We start from the raw sequence: 26,819 nt of genomic DNA on the forward strand, positions 1-26,819 counted from the left end.
ATGAATTCCCAGAACAAAAAAACATTGCTTTATTAACCTTATGTAGTTCTGATATTGTATATTAGTAATTGCAAAAACATCTAGTTCTTATATATATAAGACTTGGTGGACCACTTTGTCTTTTTTTCTGTGGTCACTCTTTTAGGTTTCCAATTTCAGTTCTGATGATGACGATCAGAGAGGGTAACACAGATGATGAAGGTAGAACAGAGAGGGTAACACAGGCAGCAGTAAACTCTGACGGAGGTTCTCACCCCTCCTCTACCCATAACTAGGTTTTGCATTAAGATATTTACATTCCATTATTGTTTTTGCCATTAGAACCTTATTTAGTGACACACTCCACAACCTAACCACTCTTATACTGTGTACACACGATCGCACATTCCGACAACAAAATCCTGGATTTATTTCCGGCGGATGTTGGCACAAACTTGTCTTGCATACACACGGTCACACAAATGTTGTCGGAAATTCCGAACGTCAAGAACGCGGTGACGTACAACACATACAACAAGCTGAGAAAAATGAAGTTCAATAGCCAGTGCGGCTCTTCTGCTTGATTCTGAGCATTCGTGATATTTTGTGCGTCGGAATTGTGTACACACACGATCAGAATTTTCGACAACAGATTTTGTTGTCGGAAAATTTGAGAACCAGATCTCAAATTTTTGAAATTCCGACAACAAATGTCCAATGGAGCCTACAATTTCGAACAACAAGCTCACATTGAACGTTTGTTGTCAGAAATACTGACTGTGTGTACCCTGGCATTACACTAAAGAAACCCTTCCTAAACTCATGGGAAAATCGTCTTGCATATGCAATTGATCTGCTTTTGTACATTCCTTGGAATAAAAATGTAATTGTTTATACTGTCCCATTTAGCCTTGTGAGCACTCCTATTGGTCAGTCAGGCAGTCAGTTATAGCGGTGAGCCAATAGGAATGTATAGGGATGGTAGGGCGTGCACAAGTGCTGGCATAATAGGGAGGTTTTGGAGATTTGCACATGTGTGTGCAGCTAAATCTATTATGAAGATGTTATTGGTTACATTCATAGTTAAATGTAGAATAAACCAGTTTAATTGGGCTCCTGTTGCATAATATTATGGATTTTAGTGATCTACTATCGTTTTTTTTGGTGAGTTATCCTATAATGTGTTGACCTTTACAGTGTTACTTTTGAAGACTACAGTCCAGATTGCAGCAGGCTTATTATGTTGCAGAACTCTATCACCAATTTAAATGACCTTTTTGGTTGTCAAAAAAAAAATCTTAATGGGAAAATCCAGTATAGTATTATACTCACCTTTGTAGCAACCGTTGTCCCTCCCTTTACTCTCTTCAAGCACTGCAGGCTTCATAAAATTCTTTAGCATTCAACACTGTGCCCCCTACTACATACTTTGGTTCCATCCTCTGAGCTGTATGTTAGTACAGGGTACAACAGTACCGTATGGTGTCTGAGGAAGGAACCACAGTGTGTGGCAGGGGAGGACAGGCATCTGACACTCAAATAAATGTTAAAGTGGTTCTAAAGTCATTATGTTTTTTACCTTAATGCATTCTATGTTCCAATACTAGTCCCCCCCCCCCCCAAATCCCTAGACACTTACCTGAGTCCTCACTGATCCAGTGCTGCAGCTCTTATCCCTTCTCTTACTATTTGCACAGGAGACTCAGGCAGCCATAGGTACCTGCCGCTGTCAGTCACATTCTTTAAGCACGAGCGGGGGGGGCGTAGTTGATCCATGATGTGTGTGTCTATGGACAAACACAGCCCGGCGCCTACACAGGTGCCCTCATAGCACATGCCTTGCTATGGGGCACTCGTTCAGAGAAAGTAGAGTTCCAGCAGGGGACTCCAGAAAAGGGACCATTCTGTGGAATACCATCTTTTTTATTTTACTGGGAAAAAAAGAGGCTTTAATATCATTGTAAGTGCTGAAGAGACTGGTGGGGACTACAGTCCTGGAAGGGAGGGGAGGTAGGAGACACAGGCCGAGCTAAAATCCCTCTTCTATTACAGAGACCTGTCAGTTAAGTTTTTTTAAGCATCTGCCAAGGTCACTTTCGGCAAAGAAACGGTCATCAACCCATTAAGACATTTCCACTGCACTGTATTTGCCCATTGTTTAAAGAGGACTTAGAGCAGCTCAACTCTAAATATAAATTGGAGCTGTTCAATAGATGCCGGGACAGGCCTATTATGAAATTTACTACGGCATGCAATATTGCTCCTCATAGCCATCAAAACTATTTTTGCAGCCATTGACTATGTGGCATTGTGCTTGAAAAGTGCCCTTTCAGCCCATTCAGGGAACCAATTACGAAATGAAAGACTGATTTATGCTGCGGTACATTGGTTTTACAAGCATAGTTAATTCTTTGCAGTCACTTCTTTACTGTGAAATGTAAATACTTTAGAAGCAGAAAAAAATAAGACAGTTACCAAGGTCAAACCTGTAAGGAAAATAACTAAAATAATTTCTAACTTATTTGAAGTAAAAAAAAAAAGAATAAGCTTCGATTTAGGTTATGTCTGTATGGGAAAACCAATGGAGATGTGTTTCATCCCCGTTTTTCAGTCACAGCTGGAACTTACACATATTGTAATATTAGATGCCCTTCTTGATTGGTAAATTTGATCACATTGACCTTTTATTGGGTCTCTTGATTGGTAAAGGTTGCTCATCCATGTCTTTATGGACCTTGCTTTGTGCACTGGTGTGCAGTCATGCTGGAACAGGAAGAGGCCATCCCCAAACTGTTCCCACAAAGTTGGGAGCATGAAATTGTCCAAAATTTCTTGGTATGTTGACATTTTAGTGCCGCGTACACACGGTCGGACTTTTTGACCGGACTTGTCCGACGGACGCCAAAGGACCAAATCCGGCGGACAATCTAATTGTGTGTGGGCTTCACCGGACCTTCAGCGGACTTGTCCAGTCGCAAATCTGACGGACTTTAGATTTGGAACATGCTTCAAATCTTTACGTCGTAACTCCGCCGGACCCAGAAATCCGCTCGTCTGTATGCTAGTCCGACGGACAAAAACCCACGCTAGGGCAGCTATTGGCTACTGGCTATCAACTTCCTCATTTTAGTCCGTTCGTACGTCATCACGTACGAATCCGTCGGACTTTTGTGTGATCGTATGTAGTTAAGTCCGTTCATTATAAAGTCCGCCGCAAGTCCGCCAAAAGTCTGTCGAAAGTCTGTCAGACTGGCTGTCGGACTTTTGTAGCCGGAAAGTCCGACCGTGTGTACGTGGCATAAGAGTTATCTTCACTGGAACCAAGCGCAACCCTTGAAAAACAACCCAACAGCATAATCCCCCCTCCACCAAATGATTTGGACCAGTGCACAAAGCAAGGTCCATAAAAACATGGATGAGTGAGTTTGGGGTGGAGGAACTTGAATGGCCTGCACAGAGTCTTGACCTCATCCCGAAAGAACAACTTTGGGATGAATTAGAGCGGAGACTGTGATCCAGGCCTACTCATCCAACATCAGTGACTGACCTCACAAATGTGCTTCTGGAAGAATAGTCAAACATTCCCATAGACACACTAAATGGTCAAACATTCCCATAGACACACTTCTAAACCTTGTGGACAGCCTTCCTAGAAGAGTTGAAGCTGTTATAGCTGCAAAGGGTGGGCCAACTCCACATTGAACCCTACGGACTAAGACTGGGGTGCCATTAAATTTCATATGTGTGTAAAGGCAGGTGTCCCAATACTTCTGACAGTATAAGACAAAATAATTTTGGGTTAACTTAGCAAGCACACTTGGATGGAAGGAAGCCAGATTTCCTGACCTTTGACCTTCAAGGGAAAACCCTAACCCTGCCCCTAAACACTAGCCCTAACCCCATACCCTAACCCTAATACAATATAGTGTGTAGTATGTGTGTGTATATATATATATATATATATATATATATATATATATATATATATATATATATATATTTTTTTTTTATAGTAGTGTGAAATCCAGGTGTATATCCATTGCACTTGGGCGCTTGAAGCAGACGTATGAGAGGCTAACTTTGATTTAAATATTTTGGGCCTGTAATGACTCTCTCTCAGAATGAAATACTCATGTTCACTTTCAAGTACAATATCTCTTTTGCATCCTTGTGTGCTGTGAATGAATTGGACATATAACCTGAGTCCATCTGTTGGCATTATTGGCTTCCCTTGTGATTGTTCTCGAATATTTGTGGATTTGGTGGGTTCCATTTTGAGCCTTTGAGGCGGAAAACCATACAATTTGCATATTGGTATGACTAATGCCCCGTATACACGATATTACGACAACAAAATCGATGGATTTTTTCTGACGGATGTCGGTTCAAACTTGTCTTGCATACGCACGGTCACACAAATCTTGTTGGAAATTCCGAACGTCAAGAACGCGGTGACGTACAACACGTACAACGAGCCGAGAAAAATGAAGTTCAATAGCCAGTGCAGCTCTTCTGCTTGATTCCGAGCATGCGTGGAACTTTGTGCGTCCGAATTGTGTACACATGCTCGGAATTTAAGGCACCGGATTTTGTTGTCGGAAAATTTGAGATCCAGATCTCAGATTTTGTGTGACGGAAATTCCAATGGAAAATGTCCAATGGAACCTACACACGGTCAGAATTTCCGATAATTAACAAGCTCCCATCGAACATTTTCCATCGGAAAATCCGACCGTGTGTACGCAGCATAAGACTATTGGTGGTGGCAACAACATACATTGTTCACGTGTACTCCAGAAGAAAAGTGAAGTGTGTTGAGTTTTTTTCATGTGGATTTTGTCTTCTCATAACAGGAACTATTCACAATTGATATGAGAATACCATTATTGCAGTATAATCGTATAATCGTCCTCAAACAAGAGGGGCAAATACTTATTAACCACTTCTCTAATCTGACAGAATTCCTGGCTAAATGGTGTAACTACAGTGGGTTTGCCATTATATCTATTTTGGGGCCGTTTTTGTTTAGAGAGAAGATCTTCCCTGTTCTTATTTTTAGCAATGCTCAATGCACGCTCTAACAACCAAACGGGGTAACCCCGTTGTCTAAACCTATTCTACAATGCCCCTGCCTCCTTCTCAAAATCTGTATCCTCACTGTATATGCGACATAGATGAATGAATTGTCCCACCGAGATCCCCTTAATGGTGTGTGTGGGATGATTGGACTGTGCCATAAGAAGGCTGTTGCCAGCCAGGGGTTTCCTATAGAGGCGTGTAATAACATGATCCCCAGTGGAAACCAACGTCCAAATAACAAATTTCACTTGCTCTCATTGATCCTGTGAATGACAAATTGTTAGTATTTAAATTCAAATAGGTCAGAAAGGATTGCAAATGCCCAATTTGTTTGCAAACAAACAATAAATCGTCTATGTAGCAAAAGAATACACAAATATGTGGTCTGAAAGGGTTGCTATCTCCATAGATGTGGGACCGATCCCACCAACCCATGAAAAGATTGGCGAGAGAGGGTGAAAACGTAGCCCCCATTGCGGCCCCACACCGCTGGAGATAGAATGTACCATCAAAAATAAAAAAAATTGTGCTTCAAAAGATAGTCTAAAATGTCCAAGATAAATGAACATTGAGGTAGAGGTAGAGTAGTGGAGTGTACTAAATAGAAGGAAACAGCTTGTCTCACCAGGTTGTGCGGAATACTCGAGTACAAGCTAGTGACATCACATGTCACCCACATATACGGCCTCCAAACCACCTCGTTCATGGCTTTCAGCAAGTGATTGGTGTCCTTCAAAAAACTAGGTAAGGAGCTCACTATGGGTTGTAACTGACCATCTAACCACTGCCCCAATCTCTCATTTAATGAACCGATCCCGGCTATGATTGGTCTACCATACAAGGGATCTAGACCCTTGTGCGTTTTAGGAAGATGGTGAAATGTAGGTATAATGGGTCATTCTGGAATAAGAGATTCTGCTTCCTTAATACTAAAGACACCTAAATGTGTATCTTTTTGAATCAAGTTATACAGATTGCCCCTATATGTCCTAGTAGGATCCCCCCGTAGTTTCATGTAGATATTGTGGTCAGAAAGCTGTCTGCCCTGTCACGATACACACTGGCATCCATGACAATGACCATACCTCCCTTATCGGGATTCCTAATCACTATAGAGACATCATCCTGTAAATCACGGAAAGCAGACTTGTCATCCATAGTAAGATTATCAAAATGTGTTCTAGTAATATGGGCGGTAGTGGTCAAGTGTATCAGATCTTTCTCCACGCATTTTTGGAATCTATTCATTCCTTTCGTGCGTGTATTAACAGGATAGAAATCTGATTTGCTTTTAATGCTAACCTTTTGGATGCTCTCATTCACTGCATATCCTATTGAACCATTACCATAGCTTTCTGCAGCTAGATCTGGGAGATGTTTTATTGAGCAGTGCTCCTGAAAGGAGAAACATTCTGGTATATCATCCTGTATAGACTTGATGTCAGGACACTCTTGGATATTTTCTTCACAGGACAAATAGTGTCTTTTAATGGTGATATTCCTTATAAATCTATTTATATCCAAAAGTGTCCCGAAAATGTCAAAATCCTGAGACGGACAAAAGTTCAAACCCTTTGACAGGAGAGATGTTTCCGTGGGAGTAAGGACATGTTGTGACACATTAATGACGTTGTTCAATTCTTCCATGTCTTTCCCACTATTTTGAGTAATTCTAATGTGTGTCATATATATTTTTTGTCCTTCTTATTAAACTCCTGCTCGCTGTCTTTTTTGATGTAAAAACATTTTTGATGCGATTTTTTTGAATGATTTGCCTGTTTTTCTTGATTTTTCTCGGCTAGTATATATCTTTATGGGCTCAGTTATATGCACACATATTTGTTTTCATGAAACACATATACATATTCTTACATGCATTTTCTTTTTGTATTTTTGTATTTTTTATATATACTGTATTAGGCTACTGGTAAATTCTGGTCCACGGGGGGATTTTTCACGTATACTTATGTTATATATCCTTACACATGAGTTTCCTCCTACCATGATTCCATCACTATCTTTGCTGTTATGTGTTTGTATTTTTGAAAGCATAGGTATACATTCTTATTCTTTTATGTATACTGTTTTAACCCCTTTATACATGTTTTTCAATGCTTATACTATTTTACATTGGTAGGCGATTATAAATGATCTCCTGTGACATTTTGACATTTGTATTATACATGTATGTATAAGTGTTTTGTCCAGGTGTACATGTCTCTTTTGACTGATCATCCTATTTGTACATGGTGTGTTGAACATTTCCTTTTTGACAGGTGATTGATTTTTACCTATCTTTTTGTGATTGGTTCCAGCCACACACTTTGGTCTATAAAGGAGCATGCACACCCGGTGATAGTCAGCAATGATTAAGCACTTTGTGTGAAACGCGTCTGCTGAACAGTGTGGATCCTTCGTGTGTCATGTTATTTTAACCTTTGATTCTAGAATAAATCAACAAATTTTTCTTCATCTCTGGATGTGCCGCTTTTTCTCTTTACTGCAAGTAGCAGCCCTGTGGTGGAATGGGACAGATGCATTGGCCCTCATTCTTTCGTTTCTCATTACATAGGCTGAATATGTAAGCAGGCAGATGCTGTTTCCTTTTGGGTGTACACCAGCCATGTTTCAAAGGGGCTCCCTGCAGTTGTAAGAATCGGTCCGTGTTGCAGTTCTTGGCAAAAAGCTCTAGGTGAGCAACCATAGGCCTCATGTGGGAACAAGCATGAATTCACCAACTTTGATCAAATGTACATGCTACTCTCTGTGGGGAAAATGAAGCATCTTAATAAAGCTAGAGTCCAGCTAAGACAAAAAATATCCCTCCTCAGCAGCTCTTCAAAATAAAAAAACAGCTGCTAATTGCCATCACTTTCTCCTGCAGACTCATCAATTCACCAATCCAGTGCTGCTCATCTTCCTCGTTGAATGACAACCAGCGTTATGCAACTCACTTCCTAGGTGGTCCAGGATGTCATTAAGTGGTGCTGCTGTCTGCCAACCACCAGAGGAAAACATGGTGAAGAGGTCTGTGACAGACCAAACTGGGACAGAAGCTTGGACTAGGGGCAAGCCTCCTACCCACTGATTATAGCCCATGGAGGAGACTGGGGACTTTGTCTGCTTCTTACGGTCAGAGCATGGTAAAGAGCTCAGTTTAGCCTTTAATCCCATGGAGGGAGCAGATCATTCTCTAATGATGGACAACAACGTGAAGAACGCTGAGAGCGAGGCTTGGATTAATTCCCTGAATAAGGACAATAAAGCTTCCGTTCTGGCGTGGATGGAAAAGTGTAATACTAATCTTGTACAGGTTAATAGTCAGAGGAAATATGGTGGCTCTCCTACAGACTGAGTTGGAGAAGCCCCTCCATTTGGGACAGAAATATTTATCAACAATATCCCTCAAGAAATCTATGAAGATAAATTCATTCCACTTTTTTAGGCTGCTGGAACATTATATAAGTTTTTGTATCATAGACTGTTGTAGACTGGTGCCAGACAGTCTGGGGTGGGGTGGGACCTCTGATTTATCAAAGCATTGTCTGGGTGGGCAGTGACCTGAGTCACCTAGGCTTGTCTAGGTTACTGGTTGTTAATTAGATCACTGCTAGCTGTTGGCTGTTCCTTACATGTGTTAATGAGACTACTGTTTTCTGTTTGCATTGTTAGGGTAATGTGATCAGGCTCTTACCTGATGTTGTGTGCTATACTGTATATTCTGTGTGAGTTCCAGTAACTTTAATACAACCTGTACTTTTGGTACCTTTATTGCGGTAACTGTAAACATATCTCCTAAACTTTGAGATACGAAAAGACACCTTTGAGCACAAATTACCTAAGGACAGACTCTCGCCCCTTGTGACAGGGACTGTTAAGACCATTATGCAGATCATTAAAACTGATTTTTTTTTTGGTTTACATTCACCACTACGCTTACTATATACTTTTTAATATAAAACAGGCAACAATTTAGGAATGAAATTATATCTTTAGTATCTTTTGTAGTATAATAAATTTACCTTTATATAAATCATTTTTATAGAAATCTATATACTGGACCAAAAAGTGGGACAACAGAGGAGGAAAGAGGGGCACAAAGATGTGGAGAGTCCTTCAAATGAGGTTGGAAGCCATGACTAAAGGCTGCCAAAGCTTTTATCACTGGCCATGTTGTTTTCTATTCAATCCTGGGGAGGCTGATAAAATTTGCTTTAGTAGATAAGATCAAGCTCTGGGTCTAGATTTTGCACCAGGACTTTGCAGCTTTTTATTAAACCTGCACGGACTGTTATCTATAAAATAAAATAAAAGTCAAAGTTTCTTTAGAAGAACTTGGCAAAGATCATGCGGAGCAGCTGGAGGAGGCGGATTGAGTCACTCTTGGTAAGCCATTGCTGCACAGCATGATTCATGTCTCCACTTTTAGAGCTTTCACCTATTTTTAAATAAGGCAATTATGATCCTTAAAGTAAACATACTGGAATTGTAGATTGACAGTGGCGTGCCATGGAGGGAGTTAAATTTATCAGCGATAAAACAGCAGTCAGCAATAGCTGTCATAATTGATATTTATAGCTGAGAAATTGAAAGCGAATACCCTTTTATCATCTTGTTTAGTCTTGTCCCTTAATGTTGCTGCTGATCCTTGTCCAAGTTATTGTGCATTGTCCCCTCAGCTGTGAAATCATATTGTCACATTTACTGTATACGTCAGATATGTTGTATTACTATATGCAAGCTCATATTTTCCATTTCCACGATTTACAACCTCAATTCCAAAAAAGTTTGGATGCTGTGTATACTCTACATAAAAACAGAATAACCTCAATTTCAAAAAAGTTTGGATGCTGTGTAAACTCTACATAAAAACAGAATGCAATGATTTGAAAATCCAATAAACCCTTATGTTATTCACAAAAGAAAATAGAAAACATATCAAATGTTGAAACTGAGAATATGTACTATTTTAAAGAAAAAAATCGGATAATTTTGAAAGTAATGGCAGCAACATGTCTCAAAAAAGTTGGGACAGGGCCATGTTTACCATGGTGTTGCATCCCCTCTTCTTTTAACAACACTCTGTAAACGTCTGGGAACTGTGGAGACCAGTTGCTGGTGTTTTCGGTAAAGAATGATGTCCCATTTCTGCCTGATAGAGGATTCCAACTGCTCAACAGTCTTGGGTCTTTGTCGTAATTTTTTGTTTCAAGATGCGCAAAATATTTTTAGGTGATAAAAGGTCTGGGCTGCAGGCAGGACAGTTAAGCATCCGGACGATTCTACTATGAAGTATAGCTGTTTTAGATGCAGTATGCGGTTTAGCATTGTCCTGCTGAAATATGCAAGGCCTTTCCTGAAAAAGACGTCTGGATAGGAGCATATGCTGCTCTAAAATCTGCATATATCTTTCAGCATTGATGGTGCCTTTCCAGATGTGCAAGCTGCTCATTCCATATGCACTAATGCATCCCCATTCCATCAGAGATGCAGGCTTTTGAACTAAAAACTGATAATAAGCTGGAAGATCCCTCTCTGCCCATGGTTGCCAAAAAGAATGTCAGATTTCTATTTGTCTGACCACAGAACAGTTTTCCACTTTGCAACAGACCATTGAGCTTTAGCCCAGAGAAGACAGCAGCGTTTCTGGATGATTTTCAGATATGGCTTCTTCTTTGCATTATAGAGCTTTACCTTGCATTTTTGGATGGCATGGCAAATTGTTTCACAGACAGTGATTTTTGGAAGTATTCCTAAGCCCACGCAGTGATGTCCATCACACAATCATACCTGTTTTTAATGCAGTGTTGTCTGAGAGCCCAAAGATCACAGGCATCCAATATTGTGTTTCGGCTCTGTCTGGTTTCTCAGAATCTTTTGATAATATTATGTACTGTAGATGATGATATATTTAGTCCTTGCAATTTTACATTGAGGAACATTATTCTGAAATTGTTCAACAATTTTTAGATGCAGCTTTTCACAGATTGGTGAACCTCTGGCCATCTTTACTTCTGAGACACTCTGACTCTCTATGCTCTTTTAATTCCAAATCATGTTACTGACCTGACCTCTTGCCAATTAACCTAGCTAACTGCAACATGTTCTTCCAGCTCTTCCTTGTTAGGCCTGATTCACACTTGTGCCGGTTACAGTTTGCATATTGCAGGTGCATTTTGCGTTTTTTTTTCAATACACATCTTTAAACCATTGAAGTCTATGGAACCAAAAACCAGAAAAAAAAAAGATGGCCCTTTCCATAAAATGCACAGATGTGAACTACATCCATAAGAAAACCACGTTAAATGGACTGTAGTGTTTTTCTGCAAAACTGAAAATGCACAAAAAAATGCATAGGTATGAACCAGGCCTTAGTATCACTTACTTTGCTAGCTTTTTGTTGCCCTGTCACAACTTTTTTGAGATGTATTGCTGCTTTCAAGTTATAAATTATCTTAATTTTCTTCTTAAAATGGTACAATTTCTTAGTTTAAACATTTGATATGTGTTTTATTTTCTATAGTAAATAAAATATGGATTATCTAAAATGTGCAAATCATTGCATTCTGTTCTATGTAGATTTTATACTGTAGAGCGTCCCAACTTTTTCGGAATTGGGGTTGTAACAAACATATCTCTACAAGTGCTGCTGCAACCTACAGAATATCCTATGCAAATATCAACCACATTTCTTTAAGCAAGTACTTGCATAGGTTTAGGAAGGCCCCACTCCCCATGAAACAGAATTTGGGTCTTTTGACAGATCGCTCAGAGTGGAATGGCAAGTGGGTTTCTCTATTAAATAGGAAAAATAGGAAAAATACTGTTCTTTACATAAAGTTGAACATAAACTGAAATAACACTAAGCTACAGCACTGTAACATGACGTCATCACGCACAGCAGCCGATTACATAGTGAATGTTACAGTGCTACAGCTTATTGTTATGTCAGTTCATCTTCAATTTATTGTGAGTGCACTATTTTAAACCTAATACATACAATTTTTAAGGATATACTGCACAATGAGCTTTGATTTATTTTAACATGTGCCATGTGAGTGGAGCCAGAGCTAATAGTTGGACCACACCATGTACCGTGGGCATGTTTGGGATTTATCCCTCAAGCGTTTTTGACTACTCAGTAGTGTGAGAACCATTGGGTTCTGGTGAGAATCCAACTTTATTCCTATCTCTGTTGGATATCTGGGAGCTGTTCTGGAGATTGGAATCACTCCCTGCACTTTTTATGGACTTTTTTGAACATAAGAGCACTTGTATTCAATAGACTTGTTTGCTTTGATTTTTCACTTATATTTGGTATATTAACATGTTTATATTTTATCACATGGAATACACTTATTCACAGTCTGTTTTGATAGCGCTGCACATTTTTTATGTTTATGTTAGATTTTTTATCTGAAACCTTGTGCTGGCTGCTTTTTCTTTTTTTGATACATATATTAATCTAAGCACAGAATTTTCATGTTTAGAAAATTGTATGTAGTGTAGTATATCTCATTGGAATTTGCAGGGGTTACGGAGAAAGGGTTAGTCCAATACCAATGTATTATTGGGCATGATTTATGTAGGAAATTTATGATGGGTCCCCCAACTGGAGCCCCTGAGGAAGTTATTGGAGATGAAACACAAAGGGGGAGATTTACTAAAACTGGTGGACACAGAATCTGATGCAGCAGTGCCAATCAGCTATTGTCAAAGCTTCATTGAACAAGCTGAATTTAGAAGCTGCTTGGTTACTATGAACAGCTGCGCCAGATTCTTTGGGCTTGAGTTTTAGTAAATCTCCCCCAATGAGTGCCGCAGGGCCGCCATCAGGGGGTACAGCCGTTACAACTGTAAGGGGCTCCGGGGCCCGAGGGGCCCTCCTGGGCCAGAAGAAGGCAGGACGGGTGAAGGGGGTCCATGCTGTGCATTACAGAATCGATCTCACAGTTTCTGCTGTTCTCCTGTCATTGACTCAGCCATCAAGCTCCTTACTGCCACCTCTGGCTACTATGTGCATGTGCACCCCTCGTGTGACAGTGATCTGCCTGTACTATGCTTCTCAGCAACATATCAGCTTTGTGAAAACGAGCTGGGACCAGGTAGGAAGTTACAAGTAGGGGCTGTGAAGGAAAGGGAGGGGTGCTGTTTGTGTACAGGGAGGGGCCAGAGGCTTGCGTGTGTACAGATTTTTTTATATGGGCCTGCCATATATACAGGTGTGTGTGTGTGTGTTGGGGGGCGCTGACATATATACAGGTGTGTGTGAGTGTATGGGGGGCTGACATATATACAGGTGTGTGTGAGGGGGGCTGACATATATACAGTGTGTGTGTGGGGGGGCTGACATATATACAGGTGTGTGTGTGAGGGGCTGACATATATACAGGTGTGTGGGGGGGCTGACATATATACAGGTGTGTGGGGGGGCTGAAATATATACAGGTGTGTGTGGGGGGGCTGACATATATACAGGTGTGTGGGGGGCTGACATATATACAGGTGTGTGTGTGGGGGGGGGGCTGACATATATACAAGTGTGAGGGGGGCTGACATATATACAGGTGTGTGGGGGGCTGACATATATACAGGTGTAAGGGGGGGGCTGACATATATAGAGGTGTGTGTGGGGGGGCTGACATATATACAGGTGTGTGGGGGGGCTGACATATATACAGATGTGTGAGGGGGGCTGACATATATACAGGTGTGTGTTGGGGGGCTGACATATATACAGGTGTGTGTGGGGGGCTGACATAAATACAGGTGTGTGTGGGGGGCTGACATATATACAGGTGTGTGGGGGGGCTGACATATATACAGATGTGTGAGGGGGGCTGACATATATACAGGTGTGTGTTGGGGGGCTGACATATATACAGGTGTGTGGGGGGGCTGACATATATACAGGTGTGTGGGGGGGCTGACATATATACAGGTGTGTGGGGGGGCTGACATATATACAGGTGTGTGGGGGGGCTGAAATATATACAGGTGTGTGTGGGGGGGCTGACATATATACAGGTGTGTGGGGGGCTGACATATATACAGGTGTGTGTGTGGGGGGGGGGGCTGACATATATACAAGTGTGAGGGGGGCTGACATATATACAGGTGTGTGGGGGGCTGACATATATACAGGTGTAAGGGGGGGCTGACATATATAGAGGTGTGTGTGGGGGGGCTGACATATATACAGGTGTGTGTGGGGGGCTGACATAAATACAGGTGTGTGTGGGGGGCTGACATATATACAGGTGTGTGTGGGGGGCTGACATATATACAGGTGTGTGGGGGGGCTGACATATATACAGATGTGTGAGGGGGGCTGACATATATACAGGTGTGTGTTGGGGGGCTGACATATATACAGGTGTGTGTGGGGGGCTGACATAAATACAGGTGTGTGTGGGGGGCTGACATATATACAGGTGTGTGAGGGGGGCTGACATATATACAGGTGTGTGTGGGGGGCTGACATATATACAGGTGTGTGTGGGGGGCTGACATATATACAGGTGTATGAGGGGGGCTGACATATATACAGGTGTGTGAGGGGGGCTGACATATATACAGGTGTGTGTTGGGGGGCTGACATATATACAGGTGTGTGAGGGGGGCTGACATATATACAGGTGTGTGAGGGGGGCTGACATATATACAGGTGTGTGTTGGGGGGCTGACATATATACAGGTGTGTGAGGGGGGCTGACATATATACAGGTGTGTGAGGGGGGCTGACATATATACAGGTGTGTGGGGGGGGCTGACATATATACAGGTGTGTGTGGGGGGCTGACATATATACAGGTGTGTGTGGGGGGCTGACATATATACAGGTGTGTGAGGGGGGCTGACATATATACAGGTGTGAGGGGGGGGGCTGACACATAAACAGGTGTGTGGGTGGGCTGACATATGTACAGGATTGAGGGGGGCTGAGTGTGTACAGGTGAGGTGGCTGGTGTGCGGATTCGGTAGGATGGCACATAGACAAACCCTGGGAAAACGTTGGTGGTCAGGCTCGGTTGGGGGGGGGGGTTTCCAGGCCTAAAGCTGTGTAAGGGGCCCAAAAATTTCTGATGGCTGCCCTGGGTGCAGGGTAGGAATAAGCTAGGTGGCATTTGCCCCCCAGATATGTTGGACTGGAGTCTCTGAGTAGGCATACATTGCCAGACATCGATCAGAGCATGACCCGCAGGCAGTGACACATTTTATAGCTACCTGTTCCTATTCAGATTTGCAGTCACACTGTCTAGCAGATTTCCGCACCATCTTCCTTTTGCAGTACTTAGATGTCATGTGACCGAATGCTGAGAAGTGCAAAAGGAAGAGGATGCTGGTAGACATGAAGGTGTGTCAAAATAAACCATGTTCTTATTCAATGTGGCACCATGGCACATTTTTCAGTGGTACATTTTCTTTAGCCTTTAGAAATCTGTACTCACCTTAAAAGGGCTATTTGGTTGCACACACAAGTCAATGAGTCAGAGCATTGACTTATCCACCACTCTCAGTACGACTCAATCCAAGGTTTCAATAACTCAAGTCAAAAATATATAAATTTTAGATAACAAACAGCAAAAACAAATCAAATTTGGCTATAACCCTTATTCATTTTCTTTTAAAGTATATGGGTGTATAAATTGTATGATCATTTCCAGGCACCTTAAAGCAACACTGTTTCATGTTAAAAAAATTTGAATGTGAGGGAGTCTGTAAAAGAAAATGATGCTCACTGTACCTTTCTGACAGGTAGGGGGGTAAACCTTCACTCTGTTGAAGTATTTTGAGTGTTGCTTCTATCCAACACTTCTGGGTGTCCCCCCACTGAGCACTGTGGTTCCTCCCTTTCATCCTTTGTGGCAATTATCATGCTTTGCTTGTGCCGATGCACCACCGCGCACGCAGATTCGCTATTTGCTAAAGCGCATGCGCAAATTGGCATGGCCATACTGGACATTGGCATATGTGCCAGGTCTTCTCGAAATTCTTCCCTGACACAATCCTATAGAGCAGGGGTCTCCAAACTTTCTAAACAAAGAGCCAGTTTACTGTCCTTCAGACATTGAGGGAGCTGGACTGTGGCCAGTGAGAGTAGAAAATGCCCTGGCATCAATGGGAGTAAACAGTGCTCCATTATTGGTATTCATGGGGGAAATATTGCCCTATTGTTGGTATTAGGGGAAGGAATAGTGCCCCATCATTGATGTCAGTGGGAAGAATAGCATCCTGCCATTAGTGTCAGTGGTAGGAATAGTGCCCTATTGTTGGTATCAGTGACAGGAATTATGCCCTGTTGCTGATGTCAAGGGGAGGAATAGTGCCCCATGGGCTGCATAAAGGCAGGCAAAAGGCCACATTTGACCCCCGGGCCACAGTTTGGAGACCACTGCGGTAGAGAGCAAAGATTTACCACAGCACCCACAAGAAAGGTACAAAACTTTTATTGTACAGGCTGCTTCTCCTTTACATTTATCACATAGCCGCAGGGTTGCTCTAAAGTACAGTAAACACCATTAAGAAGGTCAGAGAGTTCCAGATCTTTTAATGATAATATTAATTCACAAGATAACTTAAAACAGCCAAAGTGTTTCGGGGGATCAACTTCCTCTTCTTCAGGGCTCTGGTGCCGTAAGTGGTAGGACTCAAAGATGGTACAATAACTAGGAATAATTTGTAATTGTATAAGAGACACTGTAGCTGTATAGGACACATGGACTCAGTGTATCAGCAAAACAAAATTAATTTGCTGAAGCATCATAAACAATTGCCATACTTGTTTTCACCTTTTTTCCTTCATTGTTAAACCTCAGTGCTTCTGAACTCTTGTTGGCTTTTTGAAGCCCCTTCCTGTCTAGGTACACTCCATTTATGGCTCTATGGCATTTCTCTGGGCAGATTTTTTGATGGTGACAACATCTGACCAGGCCAGTAGGGTGTGTTAAAACAGCCACTTTTCATCTCTATTAAACGTCCCTTTGACAGGGTGACAGCACAGGAGCACAATTGGGAGATAGGGACAGAGCATTGTTACCCTTTAAATGGTAAGTTTCTGACAAGGATCTTCATGTCAGGATCACAAATTTTATTTTAGGAAAAGCTATACATTTAAAGAATAGTTCCAGGCATGAGTGTTTTATACATAGTTACAGCTTGGCTTTGGAAGCTCCACCTTTGGAAGCTGGAAATCAGCAGACATCGTTACTCAAGGGATCTCCACTTCTTCTGGGTCCCATGCTGAACGGCTCCACCTCTGCTTACTGAACACAGGAGGTCAGCCACTCGACACGGGCACCACTCAGAGAATGCTTTGCATTTTCTGAATGGATGTAAAAGGTTTTCTGATTGGATGAGGTGGAGAGTCATGAAGGTGATGTTTCGCTTTGGGGCATTAGCTAGGTATGGTAAACGCCCTCGGAGGAAGTCGTAATGACGAAACTAGTCAGGATGTGACCTTATGACGACCAGACGTGACGAGTGTGTTCCATGACCAGGAAGAGACAAACCAGGAGGCAAGTGGTGGACGCTGCTCCCAATATAGCGTGAGTCGCTCTTTCCCTGTGTTGTGAGGAATGCCTGTCCATTTGCCTAGAGAGCTTTGAATGTTTTTGACCGATGAAGCTGTATGGAAAAACTTTTATTCAATAAACTAAAGAAATTACACTATCGGAGCCTTTTTTTCTGCTCTGAGAACCGGTGGATATAGTGTGACACCTTCCTTGTTGCTGAGGAGATCTGTGGTTTATCAATCCATGCCTGATATATACAACCCTCTGGTGAGTGTGAACCCTGATGGGGAGTGTGATGCACAGACTTCGGTGTGGGGTGTTTAATGTTATAACAGCAAGATTTCCATCTGAGGTTTTGGGGACTTTTTTCACATCATCTGTCAACTACTTACCACTTGTGTGTACCATATACACATGAAAGCTGATCATAAACTTTATGATAGTAGCGCTGCTATAATAATTATTGGCACCTGATTTGGACTTGTGTAATTGTTATTATTATTACCTTCTTTGATGATAAATACATAGTTACATTGGTCCAATCTGGACCAATGTAGCTATGTATAAAATACCCATGTGTGGAATTACTCTCTAAAAATACTGAAAATGACTTTTGAAATTTCAGTAACCCCTTCCAGCTGCTGGCTCCCGGCTTCTAAATACCGGAGGTGGAGGCTGGCATTTAGGTCATGCGACCGCTGTGATTGGCTGTCACAGCGATCACATGATCAGAAAGCTCCTGATCGCAGGTATTTTTCATTTTTCCATTTTTTTTTTCTTCTTTTTTTTTTTTAAATCATAAAGAATTGTTTAAAAAACACACACAATTAGGGGGTAATACTAATAAATATACTCCAGGTGACCCTCAACAGGAACTTTGGTAAAAATTGGCTTCTGTGAAGGGAAGTCTGGTTTAAAAGTTGAACATCACTTTCCTAAACAACCCTAAAGTTATGGTTTGTGGTCTTGTGTTACGTGGTTGTTGTTTGGCAATAATTCTGTGAAGAAAAGAAGAAGAGTTTTCCCAGATGATTCAGCGTTTTATCTTGGGGTGAAGTTCACAAATCATATTCCTTTTTACTTATGATGAATAAAGAAAACCTATATTATTGTTCATGTATGAAAAATATATAGGAATCATCCCTTCTCGTTCTAGAAAATATTAAAGTATGTATAGTTAAAACTTCCTTTTTCAGTTTTAGATAAAGTTTAGACTCCATGCACGCTGAAGCTCAAAAAAGCTTTTTCTGGACGCCAGATTGCTGTCAGAAAACGCTGGTTGAAAAACGTGCTTTTAACATCGTTTTGTACTAGCATTTATGAGCGTTTTTTAGCGTTAGCGTTTATGGGCGTTTTTAATAAAAAAACACAAAGGACACTCCAAAAATCACACAATACATTCCAAACTCCCACAATGCATTGAAAAAATAGAACGCTAATTAACGCATGTTTATGAGCGTTTATGCGCGTTTATCGGTGTTTGGAGTTTTTTGGCGGTAAAAAATGGCACTTTGAACGTGAATTTCTGGCGTTCAGAAAAAAGCCCATAAACTCCACTGCTCATTAAAGCTAAAAAACCTCCATGTGTGCATGGACACATAGGCTAACATAAAGTGGAGTTTATGGGCTTTTAAAAAAAAAACGCCCAAACTCCAATAAACTGCAATTTATCAGCTCCTGTGTGCATGGAGCCTAATGCCCTGTACACACGGGCAGACTTTTCGGCAACAAAGGTCCGACAGTCTTTCCGACTGACTTTCGATGGACTTTTGACGGACTTCCGACGGACTTTCGATGGACTTTTGACGGACTTCCGACGGACTTTCGATGGACTTTTGACGGACTTCCGACGAACTTTCGATGGACTTTTGACGGACTTCCCACGGACTTTCGAACAAACGGACTTGCCTACACACGATCACACCAAAGTCCGACGGATTCGTACGTGATGATGTACAACCGGACTAAAATAAGGAAGTTGATAGCCAGTAGCCAATAGCTGCCCTAGCGTCGGTTTTCGTCCATCGGACTAGCATACAAACAAGCGGATTTTTCGATAGGAACTGGGTCCGGCGGAGTTCTGACGTAAAGATTTGAAACATGTTCCAAATCTAAAGTCTGTCAGATTTTCGACAGAAGCAGTCCGCTGAAGGTCTGATGAAGCCCACACACGATTGGATTGTCCGCCGGATTCGAAAAGTCCGCTCGTGTGTACGCTGCATTAGGCTTTTTTGCTATTATTGTCACCTGGTGATCTGGCCAGTAAGTCTGTTTTTTTTCAACTTTCTTTAACAGACCAAGCTGTCCAGAAAAAGTGGTTGTTAGAGAGTTGAGACGAACCATTTAACACTGATGGGGTGTTTCCAATGATCAGCTTTTATTTATGCAAAACCTCTATCACGAAAGTAAAAAAAAAAGCTGTTGCTATAATGACTTAAAAAGTGTTAGCTGGAGTTTGGCTTTAATTTGTAAGCAAGTTAAAATGTATATTACCTCAGCATTTCATATTTCTGATATGTGTCTGTTGTGCCATGTATTTGTGTTAAGTATCCTGTTCTCTTCGCATTTCTTCCTTTGTGTGAAATACCTGGTGATCTTTCCAGTGCCTCTGCTTTCCTGTTTCAAACTGACCACACTAAACATGAGAGTGCTTCCCAGCTTGGTCAGTTTTCTGGCTGTGCTGGAAGAACAGTTTGGAAAGGGTCAGAGACTTTTTTAACCACTTCAGCCCTGGAAGGTTTTACCCCCTTAATGACCAGGCCATTTTTGCGATATGGCACTGCATTACTTTAACTTTTATGTCATGTCACGCAAAGGAAACGCTGGTCTGAAAGACTACTAATTCCACAATCCTTTCTGGTCGGGTTCACAGATGTGATGACAGTCACTGGCGCCCAGCACTAGAGGGATATGTCTATAGGTAAAGAATGACAGGGAATTGTACCATGTTATGACTGTAGTTCACATTGCTACATATATATATATATATATATATATATTATGCAGTATATATATATATATATATATATATATATATATATATATATATATACAGTATCTCACAAAAGTGAGTACACCCCTCACATTTTTGTAAATATTTTATTATATGTGACAACACTGAAGAAATTACACTTTTCTACAATGTAAAGTAGTGAGTGTACAGCTTGTATAACAGTGTAAATTTGCTGTCCCCTCAAAATAACTCAACACACAGCCATTAATGTCTAAACTGCTGGCAACAAAAGTGAGTACACCCCTAAGTGAAAATGTCCAAATTGGGCCCAATTAGCCATTTTCCCTCCCCGGTGTCATGTGACTCGATAGTGTTACAAGGACTCAGGTAGACATGTGCACTGCTTAAAAATTTGTTAGTTTTCGTTTTTTGTTTTTTTGGAAATTTGGAAATTAGAAAATTCGGAAATTAGAAAATTCAGTAATTAGAAAATACGAAAATAAGAAAGGAAAATTTGAAAATTCGAAGAACGAAAATCCAAAAATTCAAAATAATAACTAACTATCTAATAATAACTAACTATTAAATTATAGGTATTGGAATTTCTTTTTTTGGCTGTTAGTGAACGTAACGAATACAAATTTATCTGAAGTTATGAATTATCCGAAATAACTGATACCGCATCTAGACAAATTGAACGGAATTAAATAATAATAAATAATAATACATTTTTATTATTATTATTTATTATTATTAATTTGTTTCGTTCCATTCGTTTAGATATGTCATTTGTTATTATGGATAATTCGTACTTTCGGATAAATTTGTATTCGCTACGTTCACTAACAGCCAAAAAAGAAATTCCAATACCTATAATTTAATAGTTAGTAATAGTTAAGCTATTATTAGTTATTATTTCAGATTTTCAAATTTTCTGGCTTTCGTTCTTATTTTTCGATTTCCTAATTTCTGGATTTCCAAATTTTCAAATTTTGAATTTCCAAATTTTCAAATTCTGAATTTCGAATTTTCGAATTTTTGAATTTCTGAATGTTCGAATTTCCGAATATTCAAAAAAATTCAGAAATTCAAAAATTTGCATGTTTGCGAATGAACTAATTTGTCTAAATTTGTTAAAAAACTAATTTGTAACTAAAGGAATTGCACATGTCTAGTCTTGTGACTAGACTAATGACGCTCTCACTCTCTTATTCTGGTCACTGGAAGTTCAACATGGCACCTCATGGCAAAGGACTCTTTGAGGATCTGAAAAAAAAGAATTCTTGCTCTACATAAAGATGGTCTAGTCCAGGGGCGTTGCTAGGGGGTGGCTACTGGGGCTATAGCCCCCAATCTGGGGCCCATAGCCCCGAGTCTCTTGCCCAGGGTCCCTGCCTAACCAGTGGGTTGCAGCTGTTGCACCAGGTGGGCTGGCTGCATGAGAGAGGCAGGGGAGAGAAAAGAAGCGAGCGGGCAGACGAGCAGAGATGACATCTCTCTCCACCAGCTCCACATCAGCGCTCTTCACAGCCAGGCCTCTTCAATTTGGGAGTGAGGTGCGGCAAGCAGCAGAGAGATGACATCATCTTTCACTGCACGCCACATCAGTTGGCAAGTGACAACCCACATATGGTGGCCGGTGACGTGGCAAGTGACAATCTGCAAATGGTGGCAAGTGACAATCTGAAAATGGTGGCAGGAGACGTGGCAAGTGACAATCTGCAAATGGTGGCAAGTGACAATCTGCAAATGGTGGCAGGAGACGTGGCAAGTGACAATCTGCAAATGGTGGCAGGTGACGTGGCAAGTGACAATCTGCAAATTGTGGCAGGTGACGTGGCAAGTGACAATCTGCAAATTGTGGCAGGTGACGTGGCAAGTGACAATCCACATCTGCTGCCAGGTGAAAGTGGCAAGTGACAATTCACATCTGGTGGCAGGCGACATGGCAAGTGACAATCCACATCTGGTGACAGGTGATGGTGTCAAGTAACACACTGCATCTGGTGGCAGGAGATGTGGCAAGTGACACGCTCAGGGCTCCCACTGATTCTGCAGTATGGCGAGTTGAACCACTTCATTATATATTAGAATGTAACGATAGAAATAATGCACTTCAATCACCCTGACACCATATCAACCATGGTGCCATGATGATTGAAGCACCAACATCAGCCATCGCCCGTGACAAATTGCTTAACACTGGTCTCCCCCCCCCCCCCCCCCCCCCGCGGGCATGCAAAAAGGTTGGTGAGCGCTGCTATGGGCTCTAGCCCCAGATCTTTTCAGACCTAGCAACGCCCCTGGTCTAGGCTATAAGAAGATTGCCAAGAACCTGAAACTGAGCTGCAGCACAGTGGCCAAGACCATACAGTGGTTTAACAGGACAGGTTCCACTCAGAACAGGCCTCGCTAAGGTTGACCAAGGAAGTTGAGTGTACCTGCTCAGCGTCATATCCAGAGGTTGTCTTTGGGTTATAGACATATGAGTGCTGCCAGCATTGCTGCAGAGGTTGAAGGGGAGGGGGGTCAGCCTGTCAGTGTTCAGACCATACGCCGCACACTGCATCAAATTGGTCTGCATGGCTGTCATCCCAGAAAGAAGCCTTTTCTAAAGATGATGCACAAAAAAGCCTGCAAACAGTTTGCTGAAGACAAGCAGACTAAGGACATGGATTACTGGAACCATGTCCTGTAGTCTGATGAGAACAAGATAAACTTATTTGGTTCAGATGATGTCAAGTGTGTGGCGGCAACCAGGTGAGGAGTACAAAGACAAGTGTGTCTTGCCTACAGTCAAGCATGGTAGTGGAAGTGTCATGGTCTGGGGCTACATGAGTGCTCCCGGCACTGGGGAGCTACATTTCATTGAGGGAACCATGAATGCCAACATGTACTGTGATATACTGAAGCAGAGCATGATCCCCCCCTTCAGAGACTGGGCCGCAGGGCAGTATTCAAACATGATAACGACCCCAAACACACCTCCCAGACAACCACTGCCTTGCTAAAGAAGCTGAGGGTAAAGGTGATGGACTGGCCAAGCATGTCTCCAGACCTAAACCCTATTGAGCATCTGTGGGGCATCCTCCAACGGAAGGTCTCTAACATCCACCAGCTCCGTGATGTCGTCATGGAGGAGTGGAAGAGGATTCCAGTGGCAACCTGTGAAGTTCTGGTGAACTCTATGCCCAAGAGGGTTAAGGCAGTGCTGGAAGTGGCCACATAAATATTGACACTTTGGGCCCAATTTGGACATTTTCACTTAGGGGTGTACTCACTTTTGTTGCCAGCAGTTTAGACATTAATGGCTGTGTGTTGAGTTATTTTGAGGGGACAGCAAATTTACACTGTTATACAAGCTGTACACTCACTACTTTACATTGTAGCAAAGTGTCATTTCTTCAGTGTTGTCACATGAAAAGATGTAATAAATTATTTACAAAAATGTGAGGGGTGTACTCACTTTTGTTAGATACTGTGTGTGTGTATGCGTATATATATATATATATATATATATACACACACACACATATATATATATATATATATATATATATATATATATATATATATAGAACGTTTATATTTTTTTACAAAGAAGGAGGAAGATATTATTGCACAGAAGCTTTTTGTTTTTTATATTATGTATAGGACTATCTTTATGGACACTGAGATATAAGGACTGGTGACACATTGTCAGTGCTAGAATCACGCAGGCAAGGAAACCAATTCAGCTAATGAAACGTTTCCCTCTATCTATGGCCTGGATAGCTGCACAATTCTACTCACTAGAGTGGGAGCAGCAAGAGAGCAATTCCATAGTATATGTTATCGAACATAAGAAGTGATCTGGAAGTGATCTGTTATTGATCACATGCAACAAAGTCACCAGCACCTCAAATAGACGCATTTCACATACTTATTGTGAATACAGTGTCACGTCAGAAATAAGAAAATGCCATTTCAGGTCTGTTTTCTTATGATCTAAGAAGCCCACTAAAAATGGCCTGTAGAGTACCGAGTTTAACCACTTGACCTCCGGAAGATTTACCCCACTTCATGACCAGGCCATATTTTGCAATACGGCACTGTGGTAATTTAACTGGCAATTGCCTGGTTATGGAACGCTGTACCCAAAATAAATTTATGTCATTTTTTTCCCCACAAATAGAGCTTTCTTTTGGTGCTATTTAATCACTTCTGGATTTTTTTTAAATTTTTTGCACTATAAACAATAAAAGACCAACAAATATAAAAACAAAAAAACAAAACCAATATTTTTTACTTTCTGCTATAAAACATATTCAATAAAATTTAAAAAGAAAAATCAAATTTCTTCCTAAATATATAAATTCTGCTACATATTCTTATTAAAAAAAAATCCCAATAAGCGTATATTGATTGGTTAGTTATAGTGTCTACAAACTATGGGATGTATACTGGAATTGTTTTTTGTTATATTAGTAATGGTGATCAGCGACTTTTAGCGAGACTGTGATATTGTGACAGAAAGTCTGACACTTAGGGTTTATTCACTAAAGCTAGAGAGGGTAAAATTAGTCACAATTCTGTTGCAAAAACCAATCAGCTTCCAGGGTTTATTGCTAAAGCTTAATTAAGCAAGCTGGGGTTAGAAGCTGATTGGTTTCTCTGCAGAATTGTGACTAATGCTGCCCTCTCTAGCTTTAGTAAAAAAAACCCTCACTGACATGACACTGAGACTTTTGACACTTTGTGGGAACCAGTGACACTAACACAGTGATCAGTGCTAAAAATATGCACTGTCACTGTACTAATGACACTGGCTGGGAAGGTGTTAAATGTCTAGGGTGATCACAGTGTTAAACGTGCGCCAAACCAGTGTTTTTGTGTACTATATGTGCTGTTTTTACTACGGAGCTGATGAATTTTATTCCCTGCAGTGCAAGGAAAGAAAATCTATCAGATCCCTGTTGACAGAACAGAGCTCTGCCTTGTTTACATAAGCAGAGCTCTGTTTTGTGTCTCTCCTCGCCGATCAGCAGGTGCTGGCGGACATCCATTCTGGATGGCGGTGCTCGCGCCCCCTACCTGGAAGTGCCGGATTATGTACTAGGTACGTGATCCAGCGCAGGAGAGCCGCCTTGCTTCCATACATCTAAGTGATGCGGTCAGCAAGCGGTTAAAGCGGAACTTTAGTGTAAAGAATTGATAAAAAATAATGCTCTTTAGCAAGGAACATACGTTCCGCATTAATGATTATGCTATCAAAATGAGTGTGTGCTTTAAAATGCCTCCAGGATTACTCCTGTTTCTTTTTGCTGGAGGCTGTCATTTTTGAAGCCCAGAACCCCTGAGCAGCAGTTAAAGCAGAACTAAACCCTCCTATCATTTTCAGCCAAGGAAGCTGCTTCTGTTTGATCTGCAACTGCCATGGTGCTGCACATGTGATCAGTTATGACACCAGCCATTTGAAGATTTGACAGTTTGGTTGAGAAAAAAAGGAAATCTTAGCAATCCCGGCATTCCAGGAACTGTTTTTTGAAACTTGTTAAATCGATGGGTTTAGTTCCGTTTTAATCTTCAGCCAGTCAGCAGTTCGGCCATCGGAGAGATTTTTGAGAGCTACCTGTACAGAAGAATTTTATGCATACCTAAACAACATAAATAGACATGTGCACTGCCGAAAAATGTGTTTCATTCGTTTTCTATTTTTTTTGTTTTTCGGGTCATTCGTTATGATCAAAATTTGTAAATTTGTAAATTCGAAATTTCTAAAATCCGAAAACACGTAAATTCGAAAAATTCAGAAATTTGAAAATTCGAATATAAGAAAGAAGATCTGAAAATTTAAAATAATAGCTAACTAACTAAATAATAACTAACTATTAAATTATAGGTTTTGGAATTTCCTTTCAAATTTGGCTGTTAGTCAATGTAACGAATACGAATTTATCTGAAGTTACGAATTAGCAGAAATAATGAATGCCGCATCTAAACAAATTAATAATAAATAATAATAATAATAATAATTTTTTTTTTTTTATTATTATTAATTATTGTTATTTATTATAATTAATTTGTTACGTTCCATTTGTTTAGATACGGCATTCTCTATTTCGGATAATTCGTAACTTCAGATAAATTCGTATTCATTACGTTCACTAACAGCCAAATTTGAAAGGAAATTCCGATACCTATAATTTAATCGTTAGTATTAGTTATTATTTCAGATTTTTTAAATTTTCTGGTTTTCGAATTCTTGGATTTTCATTCATATTTCCAGATTTTCATTCTTTTGAATTTTCTTT

General features: G+C 40.9%; 1 protein-coding gene across 1 annotated transcript in view; it reads left to right on the top strand.

Annotated features, from left to right (window-relative positions):
* Window positions 1-26,819, top strand: part of MAP3K7CL (MAP3K7 C-terminal like) — an 89,605-nt gene that overhangs the window by 44,956 nt on the left and 17,830 nt on the right. The window lies entirely within an intron of this gene.

This window comes from Aquarana catesbeiana, linkage group LG02 (genome assembly GCF_042186555.1).
Source record: "Aquarana catesbeiana isolate 2022-GZ linkage group LG02, ASM4218655v1, whole genome shotgun sequence".
Lineage (NCBI taxonomy): Eukaryota > Metazoa > Chordata > Amphibia > Anura > Ranidae > Aquarana > Aquarana catesbeiana.